Here is an 11,815-nt window from a genome sequence, read left to right as displayed (position 1 = left end):
TGTGTCATTTAAACAGTTCTTAATCCACCTAAAGATCACTTAATTGTCATTATTTTGGAATAATGATTTATCATTCTATTTGATTAGAATTTGAAAGTCCTATTGAAGGTACAGCCTGGAGAAGAATAAAGACATGGCTGACCTACATGCTTCCTTAAAATGGACTTCTTAGGAAAAACCAATAAATAAGAGGAAGGGGCCAGAGGGGTGGAGTGAACCTCCAGGGTGAAGAGGCCACAGAGGCAGAGGGAACTTTTTTGGGGGAAAGCCTGCTGTGGCATAGTAGAGAAAATGTGGAGAGTCAGGAGTAGAATCTTGAGAAGGATAACAACTGCATTTTCCTATCCTATTACCATTTATCTATTAGGAGAATGGTTATTTAGTCTAATAAATTTAAACGAGTTCCTTATATAGTGTCAACATGATACCAGTATCAGAGAAACTTGTTGTGAAGTCGTCCCCCCTTTACCTGTTTCCTTTCTTTTTTTCCTTTTTTGATTAAATATTAACATTTATTTTAAACTTAAATACAAAATAAGAAAAGAAAAAAACAACATTGCCATGTACACAGCCAAACATAAGAGAGGAATCAATATACCACAATACATTTCCATTTCAAGAAAACCTATATAACACATACTCCATATTTTTTCAAAGCTGCCCAGCATTTCTTTGTAGGTTTTCTTTTGTTCTCCACTGTGCCGTTTTAACTTAATTTTTTCCCCTTCCCTTCCCTCCACCCCCAAAAAGAAGCCTACAATTAAGCATGGAAATATATTATTATATATCTTATAGAATATTTTGTTATACCTAAGGAAAAGTCAATTCTATTTGAGTTTATTATGTAATGTGAAAATAGCACTTGTTTATAGAGCATGTCCTGTAATACAAACATAGTTCATTATTGAGAGGAATGATTGATAATCTGATGTTCAGATCTCATAATTTCCACTGACCCCCTCTCCCCCAGTCCCAATCTCTAAAGATGTTCAGCTCGAATAACCAGAAGAGTCACTCAGGTATTTCAGCATTGTTTTGTACTCGTGTTAATTTTAGAAGGATGACATGCTTAAAATTTACCTCTGGCTATGTTGGGAAATCAAAGGTTTGATCAGTTAAAGAATAAAGGAATGACCTATTATTGGGACCTTCAGGGATCCTGCCCTGAAGAAGTGTGTTGCCAACTATCTGGTCTCAATCTAGATGCCACATCTTGTGCTAACCATTGTAATTGTTTGCAAAAAAAATATAAAAACTGCTTGACTTATTGCCTTTGTGTGTCACATGTCCTGGCTATGCCAGCAGATGTGCACCTTCTTTCAAAAGAATAAATGAGTTCTATGCTTTGGCCTCCTTTCTTCTTGAGTCCCAAGTATTGAATCGGTGGGCAAATTCCCTCAACCACTCATTATGGACAACTTATTTGACATGCACTGTTTTGAAATTAATTGTCATCTTAAGTCCTTTACTACAATTGAAGTTAACTTGGCAACTTTTATCTAAGTTCATTTGTGGTCATCTTTTTTTTTTTAGAGTATATATATTTTTTCTGATAAAAGTATTTTATTTTTTTCCAGTTACATGTAAAAATAGTTCTCAACATTTGTTTATGCAAGCTTTCCAACTTCAGATTTTTCTCCCTCCCTCCCTCCCCCCTCTCCTAGACAGCAAGTAATCTGATATGTTATATATATATATATATATATATATACACACATAATAACATTAAACATATTTCTGCATTAGGCATGTTATAAGAGAAGAATCAGAGAAATGAGGAAAAACCTCAAAATAGAAAAACAACAGCACCAAAAGCAAAAGAAATAGTATGGTTCAGTCAGCATCTCTACTCCACAGTTCTTTTTTTTTTTCTGAATTTGGTGATTCCCCTTCTATCATGGGTCCCCTGGAACTCTTCTGTACCATTGCATTGGTGAGAAAAATCTAGTCCATCACAGTAGATCAACACACAATGTTGATGATACTGTGTACAATGTTCTTCTGGTTCTGCTCATCTCACTCATCATCGGTTCATGCAAGTCCTTCCAGGTTTCTCTTAACTCCTCCTGCTCATTGTTTCTTACAGCACAATAGAATTCCACTACATTCATATACCACAACTTGTTCAGCCATTCGCCAATTGATGGGCAACCCCTCAATTTCCAATTCCTTGCCACCACAAAAAGAGCAGCTATATGGTCATCTTCTTACAAAAATTTTTTTTGTAACTTAAGTTTATTTGAGGATTAGATCTTTTTTTTTTAATTTTTTTTGCAAGAAACATTCATTTAATTTTTCCCAGTTACATGCAATGTTTTCAGCATTAATTTTCATAAGATTTAGAGTTCCATATTTTTCTTTCTTCCTCCCTTTCCTCCCCCCTCCACAACACAACAACCAATCTGATATAGGTTATATATGTACAATCCACAAGTGCTCTTTTTATCAGTTCTTTCTATGAGAGTGGATAGTATGCTTCATCATTAGGCCCTTGGGATTATCTTGGATCATTGTATTGCTGAGAGTAGTTAAGTCCTTCACAATTGCTCATCAAACAATGCTGCTGTCACTATGTACAATGTCCTCCACTTCACTATACATCAGTTCATATGAGTCTTTTCAGGTTTTTCTGGGATCATCCTGTTTGTAATTTCCTATAGCACAATACCATTCCACTACAATCATATACCACCACAGCTTCTTCAGTCATTCCTCCATTGATGGACATTCCCTTGATTCCCAATTCTTAGCCACCACAAAGAGTTGTTAAAATTATTTTTGTAAAATTTTCCCCCTTTTCTCTTTTACACAATTACTATTGTTAACTGTTTCCCTCCATCCTATTCCCTTCCCCATTATCTCTGTTTTCTATCTTCTTTTACCGTACCCCCTCTCCAAAAGGGATTTGCTTCTGCCTGTCCCCTCCCCCAATCTGACCTCCCTTCTTTTGCCCCTCTCTCTTTATCCCCTTCCCCTTCTATTTTCCTGCAGGATTAAAGAGATTACTCCACCCAATTGAGTGTGTATGTTATTCCCTCCTTGAACTAATTCTGATGAAATTAAGGTCTTTGAGCCAATTCTAATGAGTGTTAGGCTCATTTATAGCCCAGGTTAAATAGATTACTCCATCCCATTGGTGTGTGTTAATCCCTCCTTGACCCAACTCTGATGAGATTAAGGTCTTTGAGCCTATTCTGATGAGTGTAAAGTTCATTTACTGCCCTGCTCCTCCCCCATGTCTTCCCTTACTCCATAAGCCCTTTCCTGTTTCTTTCATGTAGAATTTCACCCCATGCTACCTCTGCCCTTCCCCCTCCCTGAGTGCATTCCTCCCACCCCTCAATTTTACCCTAAAGATGTCATCATGGGGCAGGTAGGTGACACAGTGGACAAAGCATCTACCCTGGACCCAGGGGGACCCCAGCCAAAACCCAGTTGGAGAGTAGATCTTAAACAATTGAGTAAAGAAATTTTTGGAGAAAAATTAAGGTCAAGTGGATGGATATACATGTAATTGGGAAAGATTTAAGAGTTCTGCTTTCTACAGTATGATGAAATATTTATCTTGTATGTCTTATGTGTATCCTTCTAGCATGATATTAACAATGTTTGTGTCAGTGTTAGATACGGTGTTAGATAAAGCTGTGAACAGCATGGGGCTTTTGTGGCACCTCTCACTGGATGAAAGACATTTGTGAACAGCTTTTTACTCCTGATGCAGGATCCTGGAGTTCCTGGATTCTCTCTCTTGGTTTGTCCCCTTTCTTGGAGCTCTTGAAGTCACAACATGACCAGTCCAAAAACCCTCCAAGTAATATCACAGGACAATTCCTGGAGCAGCAAAACCCATAAGAATGTGCTGAGACCATTTTCCAACCAAAGATGGCTTAGAAGATCTGAAGGAGGGGGCTGCTCTGCCAAGGCAGAAGTGGAGCCCAACCCCACAGTCATGCTGACACAGATACAGTCTCAGGCAGGCCAAGCCTGGGAAGGAGACCCCTAGAGCCTCTGAATCAGCTGCAGTGTCAGTGTCGTCTGGAACTAAACTCATGGTCTGGTGAGAGGGCTGAGCACTTGGCAGGGGGGAGATTACAGGGGTCTCTGCTGGTGCTGAGGCAGAACATGTGTTTTTCACCCCTGCTGAGAACCAGGAAGTAGACTTGAGTAGCATTTGCCCAGGTGGGGGAAGGGCACAGGCTCATTGGAGCTAACAACCACAGAACACAAAGTTTTGCTTTCTGGTTAATTAGCAAGTTGGCCTGGGGTTATCTGAAGACCAGGGAATAGGCCAGGTGAGTGAAAAGCCTGCCCCTCCTTAAATCATACCACCTGGGATCCCCTGAAGTTTGGGACAGTGTAGCCTAGAAACAGTGCCCCACTTTAAGGAGCTAAAAGTCAAGTAAAATACAGGCAAGATGAGCAGACAGAGAAAGGTGAGGACCATAGAAAGTTTCTTTACTGACAAGGAAGATTGAGGTGCACCCTCAGAAGAAGATAGCAATATCAGGGCTCCTACATCCAAAGCTTCCAAGAAAAGTATGAATTGGTTTGAGTCCATAAAGGTACTCAAAAAGGACTTTGAAGACAAAGTCAGAGAGGTAGAGGAAAAAATGGAAAGGGAATGAGGGTGATGCAGGAAAGACATGAGAAAAATTCAACAGCTTGAAAAGCCAAATGGAAAAGCTCTCTGATGAAAATAATTGCCTAAGAATTAGGATTGAACAAATGCAATCTAGTGACTTTATGAGAAGCCAAGACACAATAAAGCAAATATAAATGAATAAAAAAATAGAGGGCAATGTGAAATATCTCCTTGGAAAAACTGCCCCCTTTTCTTCCTATAGTAATATTGGTTCTTGTCCTTTTAATTTTTTGCCCATGTATCTTTAACCTCTTGGTAGTTTGTTTCATAGGGGCTCAAGGTTTTCAACCTTATGACAGCAACAATTCCAGCCTATCCACCTCTTCACCCTCTTGACCAAGCCTGCAAGGTTTTCTACTACTCCCACTGAGACATAGGGGCAGGTCTACAACCCTACTAGCCTGAAGCCATTATAGAAGAAAGATCTTCACCCTCTTTTCCCTTAACTATTTTTTTCTTTCCTTTTTTATTTTAGTGAGGCAACTGACTTGCCCAGGGTCACACAGCTAGTAAGTGTTAAATGTCTGAGGCCGGATTTGAACTCAGGTACTCCTGACTCCAGGGCCGGTGCTCTATCCACTGCGCCACCTAGCTGCCCCTTCCCTTAACTATTAACAGAAAAAGTGGGGAAATGTAGTGGCATCTGGTGGGCCTGAGTCCAGTTGAGAATGGTCTGGCCCTGAGGAGGATGGTCTTACCATGGAGAAATATGGTTGATCAGCTTGCTGTGGTCAGTTAGAGATTACTCTTTCCTTAGAAAAGCAAAGTAGTTAATTAACCAGATAGTGGTTAGTAAAACAGATACCAAAGCAGACATGTTGCAGACACCCAGAATACTGGGCACCTTGAAATTTATAGCATGAACTTCTTTGGGAGCCAGTTGTGTTAACTATGTGATTAGGACCAGGTAGTGACAATAATCTCAAGTTAGAAATGTGGAATTTTTATTATTCATGTATCCCACTTCTCAAATAGCTAGCATCATCATTTTCCAAACTGCTGTAACTTTTCAGTCCTAAGTTTCTCCTCCCACCCCCTTCTGTCCTCTATAAAACTATCATTTTCTCCTTTGTTCGAGGAGTTGAAGTTTAGACTTTTTCTCCCAGCCATACCTCTGGGTGCTGAATAATAAAAACTTACTTAAATTTTAATTGGACCCTGTGTGCACGTAATTGTTTGAAAGAGGAATATTTTCAGACTCGGTTTTGTGGTGACATAGCTATATCTATATAAATGTGTGTTTTTGTGTATATATGTATATGCACATATATATACATGTACACATACATATATACATACACATATACATAGATATCTATGAACACACAGATATATACCCATATACACATATATTTAAGACCACACTATGCTTATTTCCACTTGTAATCTGTTAATCTGAAGGTGGTTAGCATCTTCCTTTATAAATCCAAGTCTTTCCATGTTTTTCTAAGTCAACTGGCTCATCATTTCTACACCAAAACAGTATTCTAACCCAGTCAATCACATCCTATCTGAGAGATTATGAGTTTTTTCCCCAAATTTCTGCATTACTTCTATTATTGACAATATAGGTTTTGTTTATACAAGAATATCTTAATTTAAAATAATCAAAATGATCCATTTTACACTTCAATTAGGGTCTCACATTATAATATAGTTTAAGGTCTGATACTGCTGAATTGACTTCCTTTACATCTTTTTTCCCCCCCAGGTTTCTTTGAAGTTCCTGATCTTTTGTTATTTCAAATGAACTTTGCTATTTTTTCTAACTCAGTAACATTTTTTTTTTTAGTAATTTAATTGGGATGACATTGAATTAATAGTTTCATCAGGTAAAATTGTCATTTAAAAAATTACATTGTTGTTAGTTCCTTTGTCTAAAATTTTTTTGTCTGCTGTTTTGCACAACTGCACATGTATAACATTGAATTGCTTGAATTCTTAAGGCGGGGAATAAGGAGGAAGGATGAGAATTTGGAACACAAAGTTTTAAAAATTGATGTAATTTGTTTTTACATGTAAGGTGGGAAAAATCTAACTAACTACTGAAAGAAAGAAAGAAAGAAAGAAAGAAAGAAAGAAAGAAAGAAAGAAAGAAAGAAAGAAAGAAAGAAAGAAAGTTATTTTGGCTTTACCTACTCGTGAAAAATAAATATTACTTCAGTTATTTAGGTCTGACTTTATTTGTGTAAAGAACTTTATATTTATGTTCATATAGTTCTTGTGTCTGTTTTGGCTGTTGTATGCTCAGGTATTTTATACTGTCATGCTATTTTAAATGGTCTAAAACAATATTGAATAATATTGCTGACATATAGTATAGTTTGTTTTTTCTTTTGATTAAATCTATTTTAACTTTAACTTTGTCTGAGATCATGATTATTACTCCTGTTTTACCTAATAAATTCTACCCCTGTCCTTTATTTTATCTTTGTGTGTACTTCTCGTTTTTATAGTGTTTCCTGAAAGCAACATATTGTTGAATTCAAACTTTTAAATTTGCTCTCCATTTCCATTTTACATCTCATTCACATTCTAAACTAGTGCATTTTCCTCCTTCCTATTTTTCCTCACTATCCTTTTTACCCTATTTACCTTATCCCTCCTCACTCCTCTGCTTTATTTCTACCTGATACCTTCCCTTCCTATTCCTTAACCTTCCCATTCCTCTAAGAGTCCCTCCTTTATCCTCTCCCCAACCCCTATCCCCTTGCCTCTTAGTTCTTTCTTTCTTTTTTTTTTTTTTAGTGAGGCAATTGGGGTTAAGTGACTTGCTCAGGGTCACACAGCTAGTAAGCGTCAAGTGTCTGAGGTCGGATTTGAACTCACGTCCTCCTGACTCCAGGGCCAGTGCGCTATCCACTGCACCACCTAGTTGCCCTTTGCCTCTTATTTCTTTCTGAATTTAGAAGACTTTTATACTCTTCTAGATATCTATGTATGTACATACATAGATACATGTATACATACATATTTTTTCCTCTTTTACTGATTCCCAACACGAGTAAGGTTCTAACACTACCTATCCTCCCCCCTACTAATTTATTCTGTATCAATTATTCCTTATGTGTCTCATTTGTATGAGATAATAACTCCTTTTTATTTCTCCCTACACAGTTTTTTTTAGAATCACCCCATCATACTTAGCTCAGCCCAAGCCTTTCTTTCAAACTACCCAAATGACAACAGTCATAAGAGCACTGCTAATATATTCGCTTATAAGAAGTAAACAATTTGACATTATCGAGTCCCTTATAATTGGTCTTTAATGTTTACCTTATATTTCTTCTGTATCTTATATGTAGAAATTGACCTTAATTTCTGGGGTTGTTGTTACAAATACTTGAAAGACTTTCAGCTCATTAAATGTCCATTTTTTTCCCCACTCAGGGTTACACTTAACTTTGCTGGGTAAATTACCCTTGGTTGTAACCCCAGCTCTTTTGCTCTATGGAATATAGTATTCTAAGACCTATAGTCCTTCAAGGTAGTAGCTGCTAGGTTTTGTGAAATCCTTATTGTAGTTCCATGATATTTAAATTGTTTTTTTCTTGTTGCTTCCAATATTTTCTACTTTACCTGGGAGCTTTGAGGCTTGGATGTTGTGAGATTTTGAGCGCTACCAACCTGTTGAGAAAGATATTGCAGGGAACCTCCGCCATGAGGAGAAAGCATATGACTTGGATACCATGTGACTTTAGGATCTGGAAGTTACCCGGCATCTGGAAGTTATACCTATAGAACCACCCATGGGACCCGTCAAACAGAGCTACCAGCCAATTAGCTTGGAACTGTGTGTGTAGATCGCCTTGTTTCCTGTTTCACAAAAGGATTCTGGGAGAAGCCCCTGAGGAGGGGCTTTTTGGTGTGAGACTTCAGCTTGGTGGTAGAGAAAGGCAGGATAGGGAGAGCAAGCAAATTTCATACTTGATCCACGTTTCTCTTTACTAACCCCTAATATACTTTAATAAATACTTAATGCCCAAAGATTGGTGCTATATGTTTTCTAATTTGAGGCAACCACTCATTAGATTTTAGACATCATAGCTAGAATTTTAGCCCCTTACAATGTGATGTCCCTTTAAGTTTTCTTCCTGGGATCTCTTTCAGGTGGTGATTGGTGTGTTTTTTCTATTTCTGCGTTGCCTTCTTGCTCTAGAACTTCAGGGCAATTTTCCTGGATAATTTCTTGTCATATTGTATTAAAATTCTTGTTTTTAATCATGATTTTCTATTCTTTTCTTTCATTTTTTTTTTTGGAGGGCAATGAGGGTTAAGTGACTTGCCCAGGGTCACACAGCTAGCAAGTGTCAAGTGTCTGTGTTCAAATTTGAACTCAGGTCCTCCTGAATCCAGGGCTGGTGCTTTATCCATTACGCCACCTACATTCCCCCTTTTCTTTTAAATTTAAATTATATTAGATGTGTTCAAGTAAGAATTTTTGATTTTAAAAATTGTCTATTTTATATTGTGAGATTCTATCACTTGTTTAGTTATGAACTCTTCTTGATCTAGAAAGCCAAAAGGTAATTTGTTCCTTAGTCTTCTAGCTTTTAAAAATGATGTGACTGTTATATCTAGATCATGAATCCATTTGGAACTTACCTTGATAATATTGTGTGAGCTTTTAGTCTAAATAAAAATTTTGCCAAACTGTTACCCAATTTTCACAGAAAGTTTTGTTAAAAAGTATGTCTTTCTCCTGTTAAGTGGCATTTCTAGGTTTATTAATCACTATGCTATAGTGCTGATTTTAGTTTTTTTTTTTTTTTTTTTTTTAGTGAGGCAATTGGGGTTAAGTGACTTGCCCAGGGTCACACAGCTAGTAAGTGTCAAGTGTCTGAGGCCAGATTTGAACTCAGGTACTCCTGCCTCCAGGGCCGGTGCTCTATCCACTGCGCCACCTAGCTGCCCCCATGATTTTAGGTTTGATTGGCATTCGCTTTCTTCAAAAGAAAATATTTCCTTCTAGGTTTGAAAGTGGTGTTCTGAAGCTTTTACTTTGTCTTTTATTTCCTGTTTGTAATAATGGATTTTTTTTGCTAATTCCATCTATTGAAAACAATTGTCTCTAAATTTTTTTTCTTTATTTTTCCTAATTTTGATACTCTTTTGGGCACAAATATAACTTGGGACCCTGGTTCCTGGAATTGGTTCCCAAGGAATATTTCAGACATGTACTATTTATTCTTAATATTATTTTCATATTTCTTGTTTTATGGAAATATAGTAAGTCCAACCAGGCAAAGTCTTCATTCTGGGCTTTATTAGTAATATACAGAAATAGTAATGATTTGTGGGGGGTTACTTTTTATCCTTCAACTGTGCTAAAATTGTTAATTATCTCAAATTTTTTAGTCGATTCTTTAGGGTTCCCTAAGTATACGCTTGTATTATCTGCAAAAAGCAAAAATTTTGTTTCTTCATTGTCTATGCTTATGCTTTCAAATTCTTTTTCTTGTTTTATCACTGCATCACTCCTTTTTTAATTTAGAATTTTATTTTTCCAAATTACATGTAAAAACAAATTTTGACATCAATTTTTAAAAACTGTGTTCCAATTTCTCTTCCTCTCTTCCTCCCCAACCCTCCTTCCCCAAGAACTCAAGCAATTCAATATGTCATACATGAGTAATCATGCAAAACATCTCCTTGTTTGCCAGATTGTGAAAGAAAACTGACAAAAACAAAACTTCAGATTAAGAAACTATCAAAAAAATTATGCTTCAATCTGTTTTCAGATACCATCAGTTCTTTCTCTGTAGATGGATTGCAATCTTCATATGTAGCTATCACTTCTAATAATGGGCATCTTTGCTTAACCCCTGATCTTATTGTGAAATTTATCCTCATTACAGATAGTGCCTACTCTTTTTTTTAGATAGATAGTACTTATCATTTTAAGAAAAGTTCTATTTATTCCTATGTTTTCTTGTGTCTGTAATAGGATTGGATATTCTATCTTGTCAAAATCTTTTTCTGCATATATTGATGTAATCATATGATTTTTATTGTTTTTGCTTTTGACATAGTCAATTATGCTGAAAGTTTTCGTAATATTGAACCAACCTGGTATTCCTGGTATAAATCCCACCTGGTCATGGTGTATCAACTTTGTGATATAGTGCTGTAATCTCCTCCCTAGAATTTTACTGAAAATTTTTGTATCCATTATTAGATTGATATTAGATATTAGACAAATATTGTATTATTAGATCAAGTATTAGATTGCCTATCAAACCGAAGGTCTACAGATCTAGTGTGCTGACTTCATTTTTGCATGACTGTGAAACCTGGACAGTATGGCAGTACCATGCTGAGAAACTGAACTGCTTTCATTTGAACTGTCTTAAGAAAATCTGAAGATCACCTGGAAAGATAAGGTACCAGACACTGAGGTCCCTTCTTGAGCTAAACTGCCATGCATTCAAACTTTACTGCAGAGAGTGCAACTCTGATGGGCTGGCCACATTGTTTAAATGCCAAATGCGTGCTTGCCCACAACACTATTTTATGGAGAACTCAGTCAAAGAAGATGTTCACATAGTGGTCAGAAGAATACAAGGACACTCTCAAGATCTCTCTGAAGAATTCTGGAATAGATGGCATGACATGGGAGACACTAGCTAAGGACTACCCAGCATGATGTGCCGGCATCAAAGAAGGCATTGTGCTTTAAGAGCAAAGCAAAATTGCAGTAGCTCAAAAGAAATGTGAGATGCACAAATTTAGAGACATCTCCATCCCAAATGTTCATAGGGACTATTTGTGCCCAGCCTTCTAAACTCCTGTTGGTCTGATCAACCATAGTCAGACACGCTGCACCTTGACACCAACATAATGATATCATTTTGGTCCTCTTCAAAAAATGAAGGACAATAACCAACCAACCAACCAACCAACTTCAGAATCATCACTAAATTGCCAATGATCCAAAGTATTTATTATTTTTGTTTTAATTTTATTTTATTCTGAACTTATGAAATAAAACAAGCATTTCCATAAGATAGTAAAATAGAAAAAAAGATGATTGTGCCTGAAATTGCAGATCTATTATGTACAACTCATTATTCTTTTTAAATATATAATAAAATTATCATACAGTTTTGTCCCCTTTTTTCTTCTCCCCACCCTAGATATGGCTACTAATAGTCACAGGTATGTATATGCATA

The sequence above is a fragment of the Dromiciops gliroides genome, chromosome 1 (assembly GCF_019393635.1).
Source record: "Dromiciops gliroides isolate mDroGli1 chromosome 1, mDroGli1.pri, whole genome shotgun sequence".
Taxonomy (NCBI): Eukaryota; Metazoa; Chordata; class Mammalia; order Microbiotheria; family Microbiotheriidae; genus Dromiciops; species Dromiciops gliroides.
This window is presented reverse-complemented; position numbering follows the sequence as displayed.